Genomic DNA, 24306 nt, shown 5'->3' with positions numbered 1-24306 from the left:
TGTGAGGGAGTTTGAGGATGAGTGATGGTGTGTGAGGCTGTGTGTGAGGGTGTGAGTTGGTGTGAGTGAGAGTTGTTGTGATGATGGCTATAAGTGTTTATATTTTCGCAGTGAATATTGTACACTTCAAATGTATTAATGTTGTTATGCGTTGTTTCTGAAGCTAAGAGACCTATGTAATGTTTATTGATGCTGTTGTTAGAGCTGAATCCAAACTCAAAGACATCAGTAATTTTTTTAATATTATACATGTAAAATTTTTTCATTTTTTTTTTGGTAAGGTACACCAAGTCGCACTGCAAAAGCTTTGCTTGCATTAACATAGATGCGCAGTCATTTTGGAGGGTGGAGTTGTAGGGTGGTGTTGTAGGGTGGATTAGGAGGGTGGCCTTGGACGGTGTGAGTGTGATGGTTATTGGATGTGAGGTTCAGGGGGTGTGAGGGTGTGTGATGGTGTGTGAGTGTGAGTGAGGGTGACGGTGTGAGCATGAGTGAGGGTTGTGAGGGTGGACTTGGAAGGTGTGAGGGTGATTGGATGTGATGTTTAGGGGGTGTGAGGGTGTGTGATGGTGTGTGAGGGTGAGTGAGGGTGACGGTGTGAGTATGAGTGTGGGTGATGGGATGAGGGTGTGTGAAGATGAGGGGGTGAGGGTAATGGGATGTGAGAGTGTGTGATGATAGGTGTGGGTGAGTGAAGGTGAGAGTTTGAGGGTGAGTGAGGGTGAGTGTTGTGAGGGTGTGAAGGTGAGTGAGGGTGTCCGAGTTTGAATGTTGAGTGTGTGACTGTGGGTGAGGGTGTGTGAGGGTGAGGGTGTGTGAGGGTGAGGGTGAGTGAGGTGGTTTGTGGCTGAGAGTGTGTGATGTATAGTGAGTGTGAGAGTGTTGTGATGGGTGTGAGTAGATCGTGGGTGTGTGAGTGTAAGTTGTTTGAGGGTGAGGGGGTGTGTGAGTAGAGTTGCATGCGTGAGTGGCGTTGCATGCATGAGTGGCGTTGCATGCGTGAGTGGCGTTGCATGTGTGAGTGGCGTTGCGTGTGTGAGTGGGGTTGCGTGGGTGAGTGGGGTTGCGTGGGTGAGTGGCGTTGCGTGTGTGAGTGGCGTTGCGTGTGTGAGTGGCCTTGCGTGTGTGAGTGGCGTAGTGTGTGTGAGTGGCGTAGTGTGTGTGAGTGGCGTAGTGTGTGTGAGTGGCGTAGTGTGTGTGAGTGGCGTAGTGTGTGTGAGTGGCGTAGTGTGTGTGAGTGGCGTTGCGTGTGTGAGTGGCATTGCGTGTGTGAGTGGCGTAGTGTGTGTGAGTGGCGTAGTGTGTGTGAGTGGCGTAGTGTGTGTGAGTGGCGTTGCCTGGGTGAGTGGCGTTGCGTGGGTGAGTTGTGTTGCGTGTGTGAGTGGTGTTGCTTGGGTGAGTGGCGTTGCGTGGATGAGTGGCGTTGCGTGGATGAGTGGGGTTGCGTGGATGAGTATGAGTGGGGTTGCGTGGATGAGTGGCGTTGCGTGTGTGAGTGGTGTTGCTTGGGTGAGTGGCGTTGCGTGGTTGAGTGTGGTGTTGCGTGGATGATAGTGGGCTTGCGTGGGTGTGAGTGGCGTTGTGTGTCTGTAAGGGTGAGTGAGGGTGAGTGTTGTGAGGGTGTGAAGGTGAGTGAGGGTGTGCGAGTTTGAATGTTGAGTGTGTGACTGTGGGTGAGGGTGTGTGAGGGTGAGGGTGTGTGAGGGTGAGGGTGAGTGAGGTGGTTTGTGGCTGAGAGTGTGTGATGTATAGTGAGTGTGAGAGTGTTGTGATGGGTGTGAGTAGATCGTGGGTGTGTGAGTGTAAGTTGTTTGAGGGTGAGGGGGTGTGTGAGTAGAGTTGCATGCGTGAGTGGCGTTGCATGCATGAGTGGCGTTGCATGCGTGAGTGGCGTTGCATGTGTGAGTGGCGTTGCATGGGTGAGTGGGGGTGAGTGGGGTTGCGTGGGTGAGTGGCGTTGCGTGTGTGAGTGGCGTTGCGTGTGTGAGTGGCGTTGCATGTGTGAGTGGCCTTGCATGTGTGAGTGGCGTTGCGTGTGTGAGTGGCGTAGTGTGTGTGAGTGGCGTTGCGTGTGTGAGTGGCTTTGCGTGTGTGAGTGGCGTAGTGTGTGTGAGTGGTGTAGTGTGTGTGAGTGGCGTAGTGTGTGTGTGAGTGGCGTAGTGTGTGTGAGTGGCGTTGCCTGGGTGAGTGGCGTTGCCTGGGTGAGTGGCGTTGCGTGTGTGAGTGGCGTTGCGTGTGTGAGTGGCGTTGCGTGGGTGAGTTGTGTTGCGTGTGTGAGTGGTGTTGCTTGGGTGAGTGGCGTTGCGTGGATGAGTGGCGTTGCGTGGATGAGTGGGGTTGCGTGGATGAGTATGAGTGGGGTTGCGTGGATGAGTGGCGTTGCGTGTGTGAGTGGTGTTGCTTGGGTGAGTGGCGTTGCGTGGTTGAGTGTGGTGTTGCGTGGATCATAGTGGGCTTGCATGGGTGTGAGTGGCGTTGTGTGTCTGTAAGGGTGAGTGAGGGTGAGTGTTGTGAGGGTGTGAAGGTGAGTGAGGGTGTGCGAGTTTGAATGTTGAGTGTGTGACTGTGTGTGAGGGTGAGGGTGTGTGAGGGTGAGGGTGAGTGAGGTGGTTTGTGGCTGAGAGTGTGTGATGTATAGTGAGTGTGAGAGTGTTGTGATGGGTGTGAGTAGATCGTGGGTGTGTGAGTGTAAGTTGTTTGAGGGTGAGGGGGTGTGTGAGTGGAGTTGCATGCGTGAGTGGCGTTGCATGCATGAGTGGCGTTGCATGCATGAGTGGCGTTGCATGCGTGAGTGGCGTTGCATGTGTGAGTGGCGTTGCGTGGGTGAGTGGGGTTGCGTGGGTGAGTGAGGTTGCGTGTGTGAGTGGGGTTGCGTGTGTGAGTGGGGTTGCGTGTGTGAGTGGGGTTGCGTGTGTGAGTGGGGTTGCGTGTGTGAGTGGCGTTGCGTGTGTGAGTGGCGTTGCGTGTGTGAGTGGCGTTGCGTGTGTGAGTGGCGTAGTGTGTGTGAGTGGCGTAGTGTGTGTGTGGCGTTGCGTGGGTGAGTGGCGTTGCATGCATGAGTGGCGTTGCGTGCGTGAGTGGCGTTGCGTGTGTGAGTGGGGTTGCGTGTGTGAGTGGCGTTGCGTGTGTGAGTGGCGTTGCGTGTGTGAGTGGCGTTGCGTGTGTGAGTGGCGTTGCGTGTGTGAGTGGCGTAGTGTGTGTGAGTGGGGTTGCGTGTGTGAGTGGGGTTGCGTGTGTGAGTGGCGTTGCGTGTGTGAGTGGCGTTGCGTGTGTGAGTGGCGTTGCGTGTGTGAGTGGCGTAGCGTGTGTGAGTGGCGTAGTGTGTGTGTGGCGTTGCGTGGGTGAGTGGCGTTGCATGCATGAGTGGCGTTGCGTGCGTGAGTGGCGTTGCGTGTGTGAGTGGGGTTGCGTGGGTGAGTGGCGTTGCGTGTGTGAGTGGCGTTGCGTGTGTGAGTGGCGTAGTGTGTGTGAGTGGCGTAGTGTGTGTGTGGCGTTGCGTGGGTGAGTGGCGTTGCATGCATGAGTGGCGTTGCGTGCGTGAGTGGCGTTGCGTGTGTGAGTGGGGTTGCGTGTGTGAGTGGCGTTGCGTGTGTGAGTGGCGTTGCGTGTGTGAGTGGCGTTGCGTGTGTGAGTGGCGTTGCGTGTGTGAGTGGCGTAGTGTGTGTGAGTGGGGTTGCGTGTGTGAGTGGGGTTGCGTGTGTGAGTGGCGTTGCGTGTGTGAGTGGCGTTGCGTGTGTGAGTGGCGTTGCGTGTGTGAGTGGCGTAGCGTGTGTGAGTGGCGTAGTGTGTGTGTGGCGTTGCGTGGGTGAGTGGCGTTGCATGCGTGAGTGGCGTTGCGTGCGTGAGTGGCGTTGCGTGTGTGAGTGGGGTTGCGTGTGTGAGTGGCGTTGCGTGTGTGAGTGGCGTTGCGTGTGTGAGTGGCGTTGCGTGTGTGAGTGGCGTAGTGGGTGTGAGTGGCGTAGTGTGTGTGAGTGGCGTTGCGTGGGTGAGTGGCGTTGCGTGGGTGAGTGGCGTTGCGTGTGTGAGTGGCGTTGCGTGTGTGAGTGGCCTTGCGTGTGTGAGTGGCCTTGCGTGTGTGAGTGGCGTTGCGTGTGTGAGTGGCGTTGCGTGTGTGAGTGGCGTTGCGTGTGTGAGTGGCGTAGCGTGTGTGAGTGGCGTTGCGTGTGTGAGTGGCGTTGCGTGTGTGAGTGGCGTTGCATGTGTGAGTGGCGTTGCGTGTGTGAGTGGCGTTGCGTGTGTGAGTGGCGTTGCGTGTGTGAGTGGCGTAGTGTGTGTGAGTGGCGTTGCCTGGGTGAGTGGCGTTGCCTGGGTGAGTGGCGTTGCGTGTGTGAGTGGCGTTGCGTGTGTGAGTGGCGTTGCGTGTGTGAGTGGCGATGCGTGTGTGAGTGGCGTTGCGTGTGTGAGTGGTGTTGCGTGGATGAGTGGCGTTGCGTGGATGAGTGGGGTTGCGTGGATGAGTATGAGTGGGGTTGCGTGGATGAGTGGCGTTGCGTGTGTGAGTGGTGTTGCTTGGGTGAGTGGCGTTGCGTGGTTGAGTGTGGTGTTGCGTGGATGATAGTGGGCTTGCGTGGGTGTGAGTGGCGTGTGTCTGTAAGGGTGAGTGAGGGTGAGTGTTGTGAGGGTGTGAAGGTGAGTGAGGGTGTGCGAGTTTGAATGTTGAGTGTGACTGTGGGTGAGGGTGTGTGAGGGTGAGGGTGTGTGAGGGTGAGTGAGGTGGTTTGTGGCTGAGAGTGTGTGATGTATAGTGAGTGTGAGTGTTGTGATGGGTGTGAGTAGATCGTGGGTGTGTGAGTGTAAGTTGTTTGAGGGTGAGGGGGTGTGTGAGTGGAGTTGCATGCGTGAGTGGCGTTGCATGCATGAGTGGCGTTGCATGCGTGAGTGGCGTTGCATGCGTGAGTGGCGTTGCATGCGTGAGTGGCGTTGCATGCGTGAGTGGCGTTGCATGTGTGAGTGGCGTTGCATGTGTGAGTGGGGTTGCGTGTGTGAGTGGGGTTGCGTGTGTGGGTGGTGTTGCGTGGGTGAGTGGGGTTGCGTGGGTGAGTGGGGTTGCGTGGGTGAGTGGGGTTGCGTGGGTGAGTGGGGTTGCGTGTGTGAGTGGGGTTGCGTGTGTGAGTGGCGTTGCGTGTGTGAGTGGCGTAGTGTGTGTGAGTGGCGTAGTGTGTGTGAGTGGCGTTGCGTGGGTGAGTGGCGTTGCGTGGGTGAGTGGCGTTGCGTGGGTGAGTGGCGTTGCGTGGGTGAGTGGCGTTGCGTGTGTGAGTGGCGTAGTGTGTGTGAGTGGCGTAGTGTGTGTGAGTGGCGTAGTGTGTGTGAGTGGCGTAGTGTGTGTGAGTGGCGTTGCGTGGGTGAGTGGCGTTGCGTGGGTGAGTGGCGTTGCGTGGGTGAGTGGCGTTGCGTGTGTGAGTGGCGTTGCGTGTGTGAGTGGTGTTGCGTGTGTGAGTGGTGTTGCTTGGGTGAGTGGCGTTTCGTGGATGAGTGGGGTTGCGTGGATGAGTATGAGTGGCGTTGCGTGGATGAGTGGCGTTGCGTGTGTGAGTGGTGTTGCTTGGGTGAGTGCCGTTGCGTGGTTGAGTGTGGTGTTGCGTGGATGATAGTGGGCTTGCGTGGGTGTGAGTGGCGTTGTGTGTCTGTAAGTGTTGCTGTGTGGGTGAAAGTGGCACAGAGCCTTTGATGTGACATTTCAGGTGCAGAGCATGAGATTGATGCAAGGAGCAGGCATGGGAAACAAAACCTTCCTGATGTGAGAGACGATAACGGGTGCATATGCATAGGAGGAGAATACAGGTATATGGCATGTGAAGATATCAGGTGGAAAGATTGGGTAGGGAAGATAATAGGTTCAGGGCTTGCAAGGCATGAGTAGAGTAAAGCATGACAAAATGGTGCAAGGCATGAAAAGAAAGTAATGCCAGGTGTGGAAATTGAGGAGTAAAAATAACGATACGGCATGAGATGTCCAGCAAGAGAATATAAAATGTGTGCCAAATTCAGGTGGCATGGGTAGGTAATGTAGTTCAAGCAACTGTGATATAAGTGACATCACAGGCTTTGGTGTGCAAGGCTAGCGAAGGGCCGTCACTGATGTAAGGCTTAGGAAGAGAACATAAAACGTCGAAAACAAGGACAGCGAAGAAGATAGCTGTCTGACCATAGCTGATCCGAAAGTAGCCTTGTTTGCTATGATTACAAGTGCAAAGAATGTCCCGAGAAGGTAGGGAGTGCAAGGCATGATACAGGAAATTATGTGTGCCTTAAACCATGGTAATGTAAGCAAACTGATACAAGTTGATCGGCCGGGAAGCGGCCAGGAAACACAAGTACGGCCGGCCACATAATTAGGGGAGGAGAAGCCGCACAGCACACGCTGGGAGAAGCCCTTTGATGTGCTGTGCGGCCGCGATGCGCGCTCTGTGCTGGGGGAGGGGGGAGGGACATTAGGAACAGGAACAGATGGCCATGAAAGTGTATGGGCCAAATGCGCGTGCCTGTACGTGCACTCGAAGAAAACGCCACGGAAAAAAGCGGTGGTTTGACTATCCGATGGAGCACATGAATTCTCCCCCATTTCCCATTGCTTCATTGTTTTGTTTCAAATATTTACGCACAAACAAGAACCAAAAAAAAAAAGCGAGGTCATTGAAACCAAAGCGGTCATTCGTCTGCACGTGATCAGATGACTCAAGGGATCTGTTTTTCATTTGTGGCTCTTTTTGACTGTTATTCAAAGAGACTGTTTCGTACATCTGCAGTTCAGAACAAGAACAAGTCGGGTTGGGGCGGGAGAGTGAGAGAGTGGGAGGGAAGAGCTGGAAAAGCCCAGGCTCGGCAGTGCAGCATGGCTGTGATTGCGTGGAGAGAGAGGGGAGGTGCTGGTGTGGGAGGGGGAGGCTGTGATTGCGTGGAGAGAGAGGGGAGGTGCTGGTGTGGGAGGGGGGAGGTGCTGGTGTGGGAAGGGGAGGCTGTGATTGCGTGGAAAGAGAGGGGAGGTGCTGGTGTGGGAGGGGGAGGCTGTGATTGCGTGGAGAGAAAGGGGAGGTGCTGGTGTGGGAGGGGTGCTGCTAGGGCAAGGCTGTGTTTGCGGGGAGAGAGAGGGGAGGTGCTGGTGTGGGAGGGGGGAGTTGCTGGTGTGGGAGGAGTGCTGCTAGGGCAAGGCTGTGTTTGCGGGGAGAGAGAGGGGAGGTGCTGGTGTGGGAGGGGGGAGTTGCTGGTGTGGGAGGAGTGCTGCTAGGAGAGGAGAAGCCCTGGACGTGAATGCTCGTGCATGTTTGATCACGTGATTCACGTGAACTGCAAGAAAACCGCGGCTGAAAGCCCTTTGGTTTGAAGAGAAAATAGCCGACTTGAATTCTCCCCATTTCCCATTCCTGCGGAATGGTAAAGGCCAGACCTAAAAAACATTGACAAAGCCACTTGATTTTGCGTAGGCGAAAATTATTGGTTTTGCCAGCGCTTGATTTGCTATGTCCACGTGCAGTGGTCACGTGTGCCTTGGGCTGGGTGCACAGCGTGTTATAGTGAACATGTGACACAGCGTTGGCATTTATGGAGAAGACCTGGGGGCTTCTCTATGATGGGCTCATCCAGATTTATGTGAACCTGGGCGCAGTGTGATTCGAGCTGCATCCATCTTTGAGAGCCCCAAACAGTGTGGGGGTCCTGGTGACCTTTCCTCCCTCCTCCACTCTCATGGAGGTGTTTTTGGTGAGGGCCACAGAGTGCCTGACTTCGTGACCCGAAGACGGAAATAGAATTGTGCGTTCTTGTGCACAAGCGCCCTTTGTTGTTGCAGTTGTCCCACACGCAGTGCCATTGCCTCCTCTTCCCTCCCTCCTGACAACACTTACTTATTTATGTGCTCCGACTCCACCCTCCCCCACCGCTGGAAATACAAAAAGATACCCCTCTGCTCCATCGTAGTTTTCAGACTGGAAACGTTTAGCACATAAAGTAATAAGCATTTCAGGGTAAATATGTACCGTACACTATCGCGCAAAAATGCACCACGCTGTCCCATTAAAAGCAGCAGAATAGCTGGAACGCGGTCTCGAGTGAATTTATCTCGGCTATTTTTTGCCTCTTCTCCGCCCCCACCCTTTATTTTTCTCAGCCAAGCCAAAATCCAAATTTCGTGCATGTGTTTAAAGTTGGTAAACTAATATTGGTTTACGATCCACTTTGTCTGCCTTTTCGTTTACACGGTTTAGATGTTTGCTTTTCAGTTTGCTTATATTTAGCCACTCTTTAAGTTTAATGGGATTTACAGACAGGCACGTGTAATAATCGATAGAGTGAAATTGAAATTCACAGCATGCTTGGTTCCATTGGATGTAAAATTGGGGCTTTTTAGGATGGAGCTTACTCAACAAGGTAAAGAGGAGGTTTGACCCACGGTACTGGGACATTTTGACCAATTACTTTATCGACGTTACATCTGAAGTAACTGAAATACTTGGCAGGAATGGGAGAAGAACCCGTTTGCATGAGATAATCTGACGAAACGTGTGCCTTCCAAGGGCGACGCAGCTGCATATGTAAACAAGGCTGTGCCGTTAAAGGTGGCGTCTCAGATAAATGTATCTTGGCAGAGACATTCGGTGTTGTAAACAGTGCTGCCCCGGAAGCTGATCCAGCATTTACAACCGAGGTCTTTGTAATAATGAATTATTCAGCCTTGCCCTGGCCACTATATCATACCTCGCTTTGTACAGAAATAGTTACAGAGAAATCAGACCAACCATGCACGACTTACTTAAAATCGGATGCCCGAGGAGAGTTTAAATGCTGAAATGTGTCTTTTCAATTTTTTTTAAATGTAATTAAAACAAATTGATACATTCGTATACGCTACATATTTTGGATTCGGTAAAACTAACCGCAAATATAAGTTCAGCTGAAGTAGTGCCATATTATGCAACGATCCTGTCACCTGCACAGGGACCTCCAAGGACAATTGTGGATGGGGAGTGATGCTCGTAATGCCACCAAGCGGGCTAGTAATCTTATGGTTATGATAATTCTGAGTACAATACAATCTGGGCTATATCGAAGGCTTCAGATACAGTGAGTACTAGCAGTTTGGTACACTATTAAATTAGCTGATAATGCCAACTTTCTTTATAGTGTACACTATTTATGCTAAATTGAAACAAATACAAAAGAACAATTGTTGGACAGAATGTTGAAAGAATGTCAAACATTCACCCCAGACAGATCTGGATCTAAATCCATTGTTTTGTTGCACACCATGCCATTCCAGTTTGGACCCAGCCATATGCAAATCAGTCTCAACCCTGCTCCTCATGGGAGCAGTCCAGCCTGAACTGCCTGGCCAGGTCCTCCCTGGAACGGACACAAGCATCCTGGGGCCGGTTTCAGGCTATTACCCCGCATCGGCCAGACTAGCTTGACTCCAGTGGCATGATGAGCATCCGACCCACGTCTGGGCATAGCCTTCCCACTTAGGCAGTTTGAGCTGGACTGTTCCCAAGAGGAGCAGAGTCTAGACTGATTTGCATATAGCTTGGTCTAAACAGGGGTGGAGTGGTGGGCAAAAAAAACAACGGATTGAACTCAGATCTGTTAACTGGGGGTGAATGTTTTCATTGTTCAGCATTCAGTCCATCATATGTTCTTTTTGCTATAGAATATAAACAAGCTGCAAGGTAGACCAAAAGATGATGGTTACTGGCGTCTGCATGCTAATTAAGTCCAGTGTTGTAGAGCAGATACCGCCACCTCTCTTTTGGTAATATGTTTTGTTAGAAAGTTTCACAACTATCAAGTACATACGTTTTGAAGCAATGATTGTGGACATTAAAACCGCTGTACACCAGCGATACTTCACAATCACTGTGTGTACCCAATAGAACATCTGTATGTTTGCAAGAATGATTTTGGCAAGGTGGAAGATGGATGCCGCCCACAAAAGACAACAAGGACAGACTAGCCCCGAATTTGGGGAATACCAGCAATTAAAAAAAAGTTCCATTGCTTTGTTTCCACTGGTGACATTTGTAGTTGACATCAGTGCTGGAAAAAAATCCCCTTGTTTCTGTGACAATGGTATACTGGAAGTGCAAACTGGCCATGAAAAACGTCTTCAGTGCAGCTCCATGATGTACTGATAGTATAGAGAGTGAGGCTTCTGACCATCCGGGAACTGTCAGCCGCCCTCGACATCGTCTTCCACCACATCGGAATTCAGGGAGGCGCCCTCAAATGGATCACCTCATACCTCACTGGAAGACTCCAGAGAATCAGGTCTCTCATTGTTTACCTTGGTACCCAAGAAGATCATGTGCAGTGTTCCTCAAGGATCGTCCCTCAGCCCCACTCTCTTCAACATGTACATGACCCTCCCCGGCTAACGTCAGATCGCATGGAGTCAACATCATCCCAAACACAGACAGCCAGCTCATCTTCTCACTGTCAGAAGAACCCTACACCACCAGTGGCAACTTCCACAGATGCATGATGAACGTTTCTGACTGGATGAGGGACAATTGTCTCAAGCTCAACACAGACAAAAATGAAGTCCTCATCTTTGGGCACAACACCTTGTCATGGAATCACGCATGGCGGCCTGGGGAATTCGGGCCATCCCATTCCCCATTAGACCACACCTGCAACCTCTGCATCTTCCTGGACAGCAAGTTATTTATGAAGAAACAGATAAACGCAGTCTCATCCGCCTGCTTCCACACCCTAAGCATGCTCCGCAAGATTTTCTGGTGACTCGCAGTCAACACCAGAAGGACCGTCACGCAGGCCCTCTTCACCAGCAGGCTGGGCTATGGGAAAAGACTGTATAGGAATCGCAGCACTACTCCTGAATAAACTACAGACAATACAAAACTCGGCTGCAAGACTCATCCTCGACCTCCCCAGAGGGACCCACATCACTCAGCACCTCAAGAACCTACACTGGCTCCAGAGCCAGAAGAAATGGCAGTACAAGATGTTGACCCTCCCATACAAAGCTCTTCACAATGAAGGAGTAGCATACACCAGCAAACAAATGACCTTCCACCTACCGACAGACACCTGTGAGCCGCCTTCCTCTTCCTCGCAGACACCCCTCAGATTTGCCCATGCAACAGCGGAGGATACTCCTTTTCTCACCTGGTGGCTAAAACCTGAAACAACCTTCCCCTGCACCTTAGGACCAATTCATTGCTCGGGAAATCAGGAAAGGACTTGAGACCTGGCTGTTTGAATGAACAGAGACGCGAAGCAGCTAGCCACTCCAGTGCCTCGAGACCCTCATGGGTGATTTGCAGCGCTTTATAAATTCTGAGTGATTGATCTCAAGCAGAATTTGTAGGCTCAAATGATATGTTTTTATGAAAATGGTGTGTTCCCTTGGGGTAGTGTGCTTGGATAACTTATGATCTATCCATTCATTCAATGCTGAAAGCAGCCCCTGTCCTCGGCCTCCTGGGTGTTTTCCCCCCTGTCTCGCATGGGCAGTCTGTTCGTGTTGGTTCTTTATTTGTGAACTACTGTGTTAAAAGAACATTCAAAAAAATAATCGGTACATCTCTCACTGTCTCCGTGAAAGTGTTCAACATGTACTGTCCGTGAATTGTGCTTTTTGGCGGCCTGTCTAATAAAAACACAGTTTGGCAGCAGATTTGACTCGCTTCGCTCATGGTTCACTTTCAAGTCGAAATCCCTGGAGCTGAATTTGTTTCAAGTGTTTTAGTCCTCGTGCTCCGCAGTCGCGTGCAAAAGGATTAAAGTAACAAAGTAGCCGAAAGGCTGTGCAAAGAAACCTAATCCAGGAGCAGAATAGGACCTTATCCCGCGTGTATTTACCGAACGTTTTTTCTTCTCTGATTGCAGAGTTGTATTTCCAGTGCTTGAAGCAGGCTGAATCACTGATAATGTACCGATGTTTCGATCACCGGAGCGCGCATATTTATTGCTCTGTTAGTAAAACGTACAAATATCTTCCCTAATATGTACTGTTGTTTATTTTTTTACTTTAGACATTAATGTTTACCTCAATGCAACATTTACAACGCCGTCGCGACCAACACCCCCGCTTCTGTTGCAGACCGTAGCCTGGACACCACCAGACCACGTGACTAGGGGATGTAAACAAGCATTGGTAAAGCCAATAGATCGTGCCTTGGAGATCTATTGGCTCTGCCAATGTTTTTTCTTGATGCTGTAAAGCAGATGCTGTATACAGCATGAAGGAAAGTTTGAAAAAATAAGCACAATGAAGCGTCTGCCATGTACATGGTCAAACAAGAGCAACATGCATGCTATTGGACCTATGAGAATTGAGCAAAAATGGATGAAATCCTGTGATGACACTAATAAAAAGAACTTTGTTTACAAAAATCAATTGGTACTGTGGCATCTCTAACAATTAATGAAAATTTGCCCATTGATGGGAACAAATGAAAATATTGGGAAGGAGGAATAAAACGCTCACAATACATAACGGCCATACCTGCAGTGCATCAAGATAACACGTCTCCCCAATGTCGCATAATTTATTACTCCGATACTAATTTTAAATATAACATATGTATTTGCAAAGTGCAAGTTGACCCTTAAGTGTATCTTGGTGCTGAAATAACATATGTTTATTGCTAACTAACTGAATGTAATGGATTGCAATGGTTGAATTGGAAATTCAACTATTCAAACATCTGCCTGTGAGTTCTGAAAATATGCATATTTTCATCTCAAATGCAAGCTTTTGAGTTTCGGGTACACATACATTAATTCAACAATGCAATAGCGTTTAATTTGGTGCACTGGGTTGCACACAGGAGCGGTAGCTGGAGAGCTACTAGTAGCTCACAAGGTACTAGTTGAAAAAGCCTGGTCTATACAAAGTAGTAGTACACATGAGAGCAAGCTTGTATTTGGGAAACAAATTAATGGATGTAGTAAAAGAAAAAAAAGCCAAGTATTCAATAAATAGTGCACTTCCGTTTTGGCTTTTTGGTGTATTTCACCCTAAATAAAAAACTGGTGTCTTTACGAAGAAAATGAATATTAGTAACTCAATCTTCTATGGTAGAGTAATCCTATTTCATAAGATCAGAGCTCCTATCCCATGCCAAGAATGCATTTATTTGATATCGGTACTGACCACCTACTATGGCATGCTTGTTTAATGCTTATTAAGATGGGTTACTGTCTGCTACACCTGGGTTGGCCCCTGATATATATAAATATATATGTATGGTACCAGGTTCTATGGGTGTCTTCATGCCATTCTTGTGGGTTCTCCAAAACATGACTGGTTACGTAATGACCATTCCTAAGGCTTGCCATTCCAGGGTGGACCCTTCAAGCATATTCTATGGGTGGTAGTAGAAAGCCCATTCCTGTTGATTGCCACATGCTCTAGGGCAGATTCATAAGAGCTTTTTTATTTGTTAGCTGTTTTCTGTGGAACAGACTACATGTAGAAGGTTACGTAGTGTTTACATCGGAACAAGTTGTTGCTCGAATATGAATTTACCTTTGAAAAAATGAATGACGAGGCGTTTGGCAAAGCCAGAGCAGTTATTTAATTAAATGCAGTGACTGGGAGATCAGGCAACAATTGGTGCCAAATTGTCGTTGATCTGTGCATGGACTGCAGAGTTTTGAGAGGACGGCACTATCCCTAGTGCATGGAAAACATGGCTTTTGGCATTAGAGCATTGGAATTGAAAAGGGGGTCTCTACTAGCTGGTGGCCTTAGTGGGTTCCTTTTGATCTTGTGATAAGAACCCGTCCCTATTGGACTTGGATGTGGGGATCTGGGTGCTTGTTTATATGTGCTGGTTGGGGGTTGCCCTGCCCCCTCATCAGACACTCCTCTCCCGGGCGTGGCCATCCAGCCTGCGCCCTAGGGAACTAGCAACAGAGTGGGCCTAAACCCCTGTAGGCACCCATGATAACTGACTTTGGCGTGGATTCCCGATTGACCGAACATACATGACTGGGCACAATCTATTAGCCAATGCCTTTGCCAGGACCTTGGCTTCAAAGTTTAGCAGAGAGATCGGCCTATAAGAGCCACATTGGTCGAGAGGCTTATCCTTTTTCGTGTTAACTACTGTGGTGTCTAGTCTGTCTTCAGGTAGCTGCCCAGTTTCCCTAGCCTTTTGGAACATGCTGAGCAATGGCTGCGGCACTTTGTCTGCCACACATTTATACAGTTCCATGGGCAGCCCGTTGGGGCCCGCCGCCTTCCCAGACTATGTCCTGTATTGCTCACCCTATCTCCTCCAGTCCTTCTCTAATTCTGCTTTAGCTCCTGCTGGTAGTTCCCGCAGGGAGACATCTTCGAGCAGGTCCGTAGATTCTCCCCCCGGACCTACTCGCAGTCGACTGATACAGCACCTCGTAATACTCTGCGAAGGCCTCTAGTTCCCTCCCAGTTGTACATTGGGGTTTACTCTAACTTTTTAGCTCCAGCACCCAGTTCCTACCTTGGTGTCTCTCCTCTCCCACCATGCAATCAACATATTCGCTTTGTCATCCAAATCATATATGTGCCGCTGCTTGGCAATGGCGTGCATTCAAGCGGCATTCCCTTCCATGTCTTTCAGGTCTCGCTGTTTGAGGCTCAGTTGGTGACTCAGTGAACGGTCCGTATCTCCTTACAGTTCAATTTTGGACTCCTGTGCCTCAACCTCCTTTTCCAGTGTCTCGAACTGAGAACGCCACTCCTTCCTTTCACTGCCTGTACATAACCCCTAAACACCACTTTGTAGGCCTCCCACAAGGTGGAAGGCGAGTCAATGGACCCAGAGTTCTCCAGGAAATAGTGTCAGTCCCGTCTCTTATGTTCACGTGATGGGCCTAGAAGTTGTTCCTCTACCGGAGAATGGTTTCTGGCACGTCCGCAAAAGTGCTGTGCATTTGTACATTGTGTGAAAATGTAGTCTTGGTGCGACTGACTGCCATGCGCTGCCTGCAAGTGTGTATACTGCCAGGCCGCAGTATTGTGTGCAAGTTCCATTGCCCCCACAACCCCACAAAACCCAGCAGCGGCTCCTGGACCTTTTGCTTGATGGGATGACTAGCTCCTATCCACATCCGGGGACATCGTAGCGTTGATGTCTCCTCCTATTATAAAAACCCCAGATCCATCAATAACCTGCCAAGTTCCGGGAAAGTGTCTGCATGTAGCCTTAGTGGGATGTGTACTGATCAGAGGTTTAGTGCTTGACCCTCCCATGTCCCTGTGAGTGCCACATATCTCCCCGGGGAGTCATGCCACTGGCGTCCCGGCAGGAAGGGGATTGTGTTTTTCACCAGGATGGCCACTCCTCTAGAACCTGATGGGAATCTGCATGGCTCAGGAGGGTGTACCCAGACCTATTCATTGCCTGGCAGCGGTTTCCCCTAAGGTGTGTCTCCTGCAGTAGGACCACATCTGAGGACCGTCTGTGGAGATATCGCTTAATCTTATCGCTAAGGCCGTTGATGTTCCACATCATGGCTGTTAGGGCCATCACTAGTTGTACCGCCATATCCTGCGTAAGGTGGATCATGTGCCTTCCTTCCTCGGTCCCTTCCCTCCCCTCCCTTCATTCCTCTTTGTCTGACAGTCTTGCATGTGTTGGACCGATGTCCCCATAGCATTAACTGCTACCTCAAAATTTGAACATAAGTCTCCATTGCATAAATAACCCCCCTGCTACCCTGCACCGTAGTTCTAAAACTACCCACATTCCCAATTTGTAGATCTCCTGTTGCCCAGGAACAACTATCACCATAACTTGGGGTTTGCTAGTACCGCCGAGTCTGACCAGTTTAGTGTCTATGCAGCAGTTTGTGTCCTTCTGTAACCCACAGTTATCAGGTCTGCACTTACATATGTACCACAGTAGTGTGTAGCCCAGTATCCATGCAACAGGCCGGTGTCACAAGCAAGTGTCTGTGGCGGACCAGCCAGAGCAAGGCCTCACCCTCCTCTGGGGCAGGCCGCAGCTGAGGCCTGGGGACAAATCATTCACTTTCACCCCGTTGGGCTCGGCGAGCGCACCACACAAGCCTCCGCTCCTCGTCCTGTCCCTCTGACCTCTTTGACGCCAGGTCCCTCTCCAACCAGCCCCACACCTTCGGTGACATGAAGTACCAGGACCTGCCGTCCTCTAGCACCCGGAGCTACGCTGGGAACATCATCATGTATTAAAGATTTTCTGCTCAAGTGTGCTTTCTTGACCTCTGCAAAGGCGCACCTCTGCCTCTGCACTATTAGCGTAAAGTCAGGGAAAAAACGGATTGTGACATTGTCATGGGTAAAGTCGCCTCTTACGTGGGTTGCCTGTAGTATTGCATCTCTATCCCTGTAGTTGAGGATTCTTGCTGTGATTGTCCAGGGAGGTGCGCCAGGCTTTGGCGGCAGAATCTCTATGCACTCTTTCAGCCGTAAAGAAAGTAGAGAGCCGTTAGGGTTTCATTTTCTTGAGGATAAGGTCCTCCAGGAAAAGGTCCACACTGAGCCCCTCTACACCCTCAAGGACACCCACCACTCTTATATTGTTTCTGCGGGTCCGACCTTCCTGGTCTTCCAACTTTGCTCCTCTGAGTTTGTGCTGGTGAGTCCATTGTTGCACCGCTTTTTCCAACTGGCGTGTTGTGGATTGAATTGCATCAATATTTATTTCCACCACTGAGACATTTTCAGATATCTTGTTGATATCCGCACTGAGCAGGCCGACATCTGCGGTTACCTTATCCAACTTGGGCTCCAGTGTGTTTTTTAAATCCGCAATGGCTGCCATATTGGTCCACAATGAGTGCTCCGCAGGGCCTGACCCTCCTTGGCTGCCACGCCTTCCTCCCCCACCTGTCATGGCACCGCGTACCTGTCCATTTTGTTGGATTGGACCAGGGGTATTCCCTTTGGTCTCATCATCGTCTCGCCCACTTCCTTGCAATGCTGAGGCGACCGTCGGTGCCCACAGCAACCTTTCCTCTTGTCGCGCCCCGATCCGAGCACCGTTCACAGTGGGGGACAGAGTATCACTACCCACCTATGGCACTGGTCCGGCACCGGATGTCCAGGTCCTTTCCGTTCTCTCATGCCATTGTCACCTGAGGGCGGGGGGGCGAGAATTCCCCCCAGTCCGACACCTCCCTGGGGCACACCAAGACTCTTGGACACCCACCTGCCATCGTCCTACTATCTCCCTCGGTGGGATCCGGACCCCCTCACTTGTTGCCGAGGGCTTTGGGCTCACCACATCAGGCCTTCTCCACTTAACTGGCAGTGCAGCACCATTGGGTATCAGGTGCCGCAACTCATGGCGTGTCTATAGCCACGGGTGGTCCTCACTGCCCCGGGTGTCCTGCGCAAGGCTTTTCCATCCGCCATCCCTCCCGAGGTCAGGCCCATCCAAACTGGGCCCACACTCCCTCGATCAGACGCATCTGGTCTGGCCATCCTCTTCCGCGGCTAGATGCTTCCTAGGGCTGCCTCAAAGTTCTGGGCTGGCCACCCATTACTGCACCCCTCCCCTGTCCCAGATGGGAAGAGGGGCCATGATCCAGCAACAAGACCCTCTAATCGTCTTTGGCGGCGTCTGGCTTCAGCCACCTCCCCAAGCCGGGCACAGCTTCTCACAGTCCTCCCCAGGCAGGCCGCACTTCCTCGCTAGATCTCGGCGGGCAAGCCGCCGGCATCTCTATCGTCATCGCTGTGCAACCCTCGGCTCCCAGTCCTTCTCAGAGGGTGGGGCTGACATTCTCGGACACCCCGGTATGCTCTAGATCAGGAGTCTTGCGGATTGTGGTCCGATGTATTGGGGTAGAGAATAAGCAGCCACTGCGGAGATGGTCACTTTGGTGGCCATCTTGGCCGGTGCCAAGCCACACCCCGAAGATGGCAACAATTTACGAAGAGTAGGAGCAACTTGACAACTATGGGCCCCCTTTGGCCAAGCACAAGCTACACCTTGCTCTCCAAAAGACCAAATTTTTCCCATAACGTCCAAATTACACCCCATATCACACCCAGGGGTCATGCGTACCAGCTGTGTCGTGTCTATCGGTCCAAGCAAATAGCACCTCTCACTTCTTTCAGATACTACCAGTGTTAAGAAACTGATAGCACTAAGAAAACTCGTTTAGACTAAAAAATAAGATCGAGATGTTGGTCATATATCACATCTGTACCTCTTGTGTCCCGCCCAGTGGTGCAAGCGACCCCTGTATCACACCCATACACAAGCGTACCCTAAGTGTCACACCCAGTGGTCCAAGTGACAAACGATCCTCACCTTTCCTAGTTTGCCAAACATCAAATGCTGGGACTAACGATGAGATTGTTGCGTGTTTATCTAGGTTCCTGATCGATATTGTGACCTTGTGCCCCTATTCGGCTATAAATCCATTTATTCCCTATATTGGCATAACCGTTCAAGTGCGATATTCAGAAAGTCGTCTCTGGCCTCACACGAACAGAGCCACATTCCAGCATAGTTCTCTGCCACTTCCTTTGCAACCAATTAGTGACTTCTGCTCTGTCATTGCACTATCTGATATTCCTAGATTAACACTCCGAGTTCTTCAACAAGATAAAAACTCAGCAAACCTGGAAATCCCCGCTTGCTGTGTTTTGATTAGTAATGGAACTCTAATGAGCAACTGATAGCTATCACTTCCTAGTGACATCTTTAATTGACGTCTTATGTCCAGCAAACTTGCGTCAAACCAGGCACCTGTCAGGTATAAATACTACCAACGTTGCCTTAAGCAATTGCTAGTGTCCCATTGCTGTTGTATGCTGTATGCAGTACGCTGATGCTGCTGCTGTCCCTTTGGTGGTGAAGCTACTGATACCATTATCGCTGCTAAAGCGCGAACGATGGTGTGGTGAGCTTAGGAGCTGAACAGCCGTCCCTCTGCGAAGAGCCCAGCAGATGCCAAGCTGCCCACGGACGCTGTCCCCCCTCCTTCCTCGACGCGCTGAAGAGAGACGCTGCATTTCTTCTGCTGAGAAATCCAGCTCCAGCGTTTCTAGTCTGCCCTCGCGGGTGACTGGGATACCGAGTGCCTCTGAAGGAGATACCAGACCTCCATCATTCTATTCAGAGGTATGGTGTTGACTAAACCCTTAGATGAGAATTCTTGAAGCAAACCTTGGCAAAACCAACTTAACTTAGAGCTACTTACTTACGCCCCTTCCACATGTTAGGCTTAGGTCAGGCACACTGGGGTAGGCGTAGTTAGAAGCACCAGTTGAGTATTTTAGCCTAATGTATATATGACTGTATATATGTGTTATTACTTTTAAACCATTGTATGGCTAAGAAACCATATCAATGCTTTTACAGTATTATTTCGCAATACTTCTCTTACTGTACGTACTTTTTATAATAACAAGTCTTGCAATTGTGGCAATACATTTCTCTTGTACGAGAAGAAAGACTGTTCAATAAATGTTAACCCTTTATTGACAAACGCCCGTCTCTCTAGTCTCTACATATTGTGAAAGTAAACTGCACTAACCTGACTGAGTGAAATATATGTCTATTGTTTCACACAACCCTAGAGATTGACTCTTGATCTGAGGAGCAAAGTTGTCATGTTGCACGGTTGTTGGAAAGCTGAATCCCTTCTTGTCTGTGCCAGTGAAGCTGATCACTTTCCATGCAGAGAAGAAAGTTTCCAGTGACCTCTGAGCTAGTTGGTAACACACCCAATTAAGTTTAGCATAGACAGTGGAGGCCTGGAAGATCCGCACTTCTACGTCGATACTACTGTTTATGTTATTCCAATGCGCAGGGCCTAGTGGGAAACTAGGAACTACACTACATGGCGCCCAAACGTTTGGTAAGGCGATAAACTAACGCAAGACGTTAGAGTAACTCAGTCGTGCATATTTCACACAGACCCCTTTCTCCCGTAAATACTCCAATAGACGTCTGGAGTGGGTGAAAGGTTAAAATCCGCCCGAACTCAGTAGGAAGAGATTCCTATGTAAAGCTCTGGTTTATTCAACGTTGAAGGATACAGTGTTCCAAAATATTGTGCACCTAATCTTTGTCTCCTTGGAGACCAACTCTGCAAAACCTGCATTTATACAATGCCAGGAGAAAACGGAACCACTGGGGCCGCAGCAGATGCGACTCAGCAGGGTCCCGAACACACTGAACCGGGTGCAATTGACATCCCGGTCCACTTAAGAAAATCTATAACTTTAAAACTTATAGAAAACGGACTGACACCACAAGGTGGTACAGTAATTTTCGTGATAGAGGCACACGAATATCGGCAGACAGAGGTATTCTATTCATGGATAAACTTTCCAGCGGCAAACGCTAGAACAAAAGAGTTTCACTATTACAAAATAGAGGAACCTCCGGAAGAGTACGCTCCTTTCGAGGAGATTGAAATTCCACTTAAATTTCAAGAGCACCTGCTCTGGTTTAATGGCGCCCTAAAACACAATGATCACATTACCAGGCTCGGTCCACTAGGTAGACCAGGAGCAACGTGGCCGGTTCTAGCCAGCTACACACCACATCCTGACATTGTAAAAATGTCAAAGGAAGAGCTGTTAGTACAGCTAAAAACATTAATTAAAATACATAGGCAATTAGTCCAATATGTAATGCGGACTGCAACAATCCAACCAGCTGTTAATGTACCACAGCTGACCCCTCATCAGGGGAACACTAATAAAATCACACCACAGAACATACAGTCATGTCTTGGTAAAACACCCGTAAAACGGGAACAAATTCCTTTCTGGTTAGCACAGAAAATCACTCAAATAGAGGCAGTATTTCCTGATACTACCCCTATAGAGAAACACAGAATCTTGACCATCTGCCTTCCTATGGGAATCGCACCACACTTGGAGGACTGCGACACTTGGGGTACAGTCTTTGCTTCCATTTACACAAAAACACACAGTGTTCCGTCTATGGCGGTAATACCAGAAGTGCTAAAACAGATTCAAAATGAATACGGTCCAGAGCCCGCTTTAAATCTTGGTATGACAATACTGAAAGACTTCAAGCAGGTCTCGGCTATATTATTAGCCAACATAAAGGGAGAAGCAGCATCTGTGGCGATTCGCCAGAAGTTGAAGGAAACAGATATAAAAGATCAGCCAGTTGAGCTTGCCAAAATCATAGAAAAATGCTATGAAGAATTAGGTAGAGACAGCTTGGGTGGAAAACCAGTAAAGCCCCAACTACTCGAAAATCCTGAAAAATTATTTATTAAAAATAATTCAAACACTCCTAAAAAGAGCTGGGATGGAAATAAACAATCCACTCCCAAGGAAAAAGTTTTCCAGTCCAGAGGAAGGAAGGTCTCCTCGACGGAGGGAAAGAACTCCGACTCGAGAACCCCAGTCTCCCCAGAGGGAGCCCTCTGAGAAAAGATATAACCTTAAAAATAGGGATAATCTGAAAAAACCTGATAGATATCAAAGTATTGATACACGTCCCTCTCGATCTTTTCCACAGAAATCGGAAAGAAGAGGACGGTCAGACCCAGGAGAGCACACCAAGTCCAAAGACAAGGAACCTGCTCAGAGTAAAAAATCTCAATTTCCAAAAAAGAAGGTAGCCAGTATTAGAGTAATCAACCATGCCGAGAATACTGAGGACACAGTTGAAAAACGAGGAGTGGGCATTGACAATGTTGGACAGTGCAGCAGAAATCAGTATAGCGCGCAAGATCTTGATGAGTCATCTGGAGACAGTGGACACGAATGAATACATTCAGGTTGAAACTGCTGACACCAGACTTAGCGAGCCCCATAAAATATACGAAATAACATTGCGTATAGAGGGTGATAAGACTAGGAAAATTAGAGGTCTGTTTTGGGATAAGCTCTCAAATGGCTATGATATTCTATTAGCTGAAAAAGATTGGCCCCCAGAGTTTGTCAGGGAGTGCCCTCGTGGCGAAGAAGTGATTATGCCTGCCTTCTCGAATCACATTCCGATTCACAAAAAATATACATATGCAAGGAAATGGGCAGTACCCCAGGCACCGGCATTGTATAAAAATCATGTAGGATGGGATGAGGACTCACCGCCTCACAAAATCCAATTAAAAAGTGAACCAACTGCCCAACGGCAGTATCCCATAAAGCAAGAAGCTAAAAAACAGGTCAGGGAGATCTTAGATCAACTTGAATACCAGGGGGTGATTGAAACATGCACCTCTCAAATGAACAATCCTTTGTTTCCTGTCTCCAAGCCAGACAATTCATATCGTCTAGTTTTGGACTACAGACACCTTAATACATGTTGTAAAACTTTTGCAGTACAAAACTCGCATAGTACAGCCCTAATGAATAACATAGTTAGGAAAAAATATAAAACAACATTAGACATATCTAATGGTTTCTTTTGTCAAAACATTGCACCAGAAAGCAGATATTTGACCGCTTTCTCTGCATTTGGGTCGCAGAAAAAATTCTGTCGACTCCCACAGGGGTTCACGAACAGCCCAGGACTATTCTCAGCTAGGGTAACAGAGTTACTACAAATATATGATGATGAGGCATTATCTTACGTAGATGATATCTATCTCACAGACGACGACTTGGATACTCACTTGAAAAGAGGGAACACCATTATATGTGGGTTCGCAGCAGAGGGTTACAAATTCAACTTTAAAAAGTCCCGAATTGCCCATCTGACAGTACTATTTTTAGGGTACGAATTATCAAGTGAAGGGAAAAGCCTAGCGGACAACTTCTTAGAGAAGTGCGCTGTACTCCAAGCTCCAAAAACGCTGAAGAATTTACAATCCATTCTAGGTTTTCTGAATTTCGGAAGAACATACATTCTAAATTACGCGGATAGGGTTAAACCTCTCTACGAACTAATTAAACCTGATTTTAAACAAATCACGTGGACTCAAAAACACACAGAAATTTTGAGATCACTGCAAACAGACATGTTAGCTAAAACAAAATCAGATACACGTGACAACACACGTGATCTTGTAATCCGAGTCATCCCAGGAAGATGCGGATTCACTTACCTAACCTCTAATGAGGGAGGAAAGGTACCTATTTCAATTAAATCTCACTTGTACACACAAGCAGAAAAAACATTCAGTCACACAGAAAGAACTGTGAAAGCAGTGCAAATCGCATTAGCAAATGAACGAGAACTAGCACACGGCAAAAGGATTAATATCCTCACAGCGGAATCCGCCTTCGAGGCGCTATTCAGCCCAGTAAACCTGCCTACAGTGTCACTGGATCCAAAATGGATACAGTGCATAGATTCTCTAGGAGCGGAAGACGTGAAATACTATTTCGCCCCGCAATTCAAAGAACTGAATGATTTAGAATATGAAGAAGAATATCCTCTGCCAATCGAAATTCTGCCTCTCCCACAGTACGCCTGTATAAACTATACAGATGGATTTGTACAGCATTTCAACGTAGAGAGAAAATCCTACGATGCAGCATGTGCGATTATTAAAGGTCGTTGGCTGTGCGGTAAATTCAGACCGAAAGTAACAAAAACTGAATCTGTAAGAAACTGTTCGGTTCAGAGAACTGAAATCAGATGCTTAAAGATGGCGCTCGAAAATGCAGAACGTGAATTCCCGACACTAATCGTGTGCGATTCTCATTTTTGCGTCAACTCTTACAACAATAAATTGCAGAGGTGGATTGCAAACGATTACAAAGATGACCCAGGTGCCACAATAAAGCATAAGTTGCTCTGGAAACAAGTAGCTCTTTTTATACAAAGAACTACAAAAGACTCACGTGGTACACGCACAGAGTCTTCAACGTGATGGCGTTCACGTTGCAGGGAATTCATTGGCTAATACAGCCACAGCGGAAGCAACTAACTCGGCTTCCGTAGCCACAAAAAAGCGTACAGAAAAATACATAGACGGGGAAACCATGCTGGCAGTAAAAACGACCGTAAAAGGCGACTGTGCAGCACTACCCGTGAACTATCCACTCAATTATGCATACGTAATCGATGCAAACTCCGTTCCTTTTGCTCGAATCCCTGGAGTGGGGGACAGAGTAATTCCAAACAGGAGCAGGAGGGGCTTCCTCTTACTGGAAGCACACATGGGGTTGGGTCTGAGACATCAAACAATTAAAGATTCTCTGAAAGAATTACAATCAGAGTACTGGTGGCCAGGAATGAGCATAGATATTCAATGTTTTGCTCAAAATTGTGAAGACTGCAACAGAGATCGCAGTAATGAACAGGCCTCTGTAGTTTCAGGTACCCTGCTAGACAGCATAAGGCGGTCTATCTGCGCAATCAAAGAAGAGAAGCGCGTCCCATTGTACACAGTTAAGGCTAAACACACTTAAAAATGTGGCCTCCA

At 48.9% G+C, this 24306-nt stretch overlaps 1 protein-coding gene across 1 annotated transcript in view; it reads left to right on the top strand.

Moving 5' to 3' along the window:
• The window catches only part of NUP210 (nucleoporin 210), a 519503-nt gene that overhangs the window by 34750 nt on the left and 460447 nt on the right, over nt 1-24306 (top strand). The window lies entirely within an intron of this gene.

Source organism: Lissotriton vulgaris, chromosome 9, assembly GCF_964263255.1.
Source record: "Lissotriton vulgaris chromosome 9, aLisVul1.2, whole genome shotgun sequence".
Lineage (NCBI taxonomy): Eukaryota > Metazoa > Chordata > Amphibia > Caudata > Salamandridae > Lissotriton > Lissotriton vulgaris.
The sequence above is the reverse complement of the archived record's forward strand: the minus strand, read 5'-3'. Positions and strand labels throughout refer to the sequence as shown.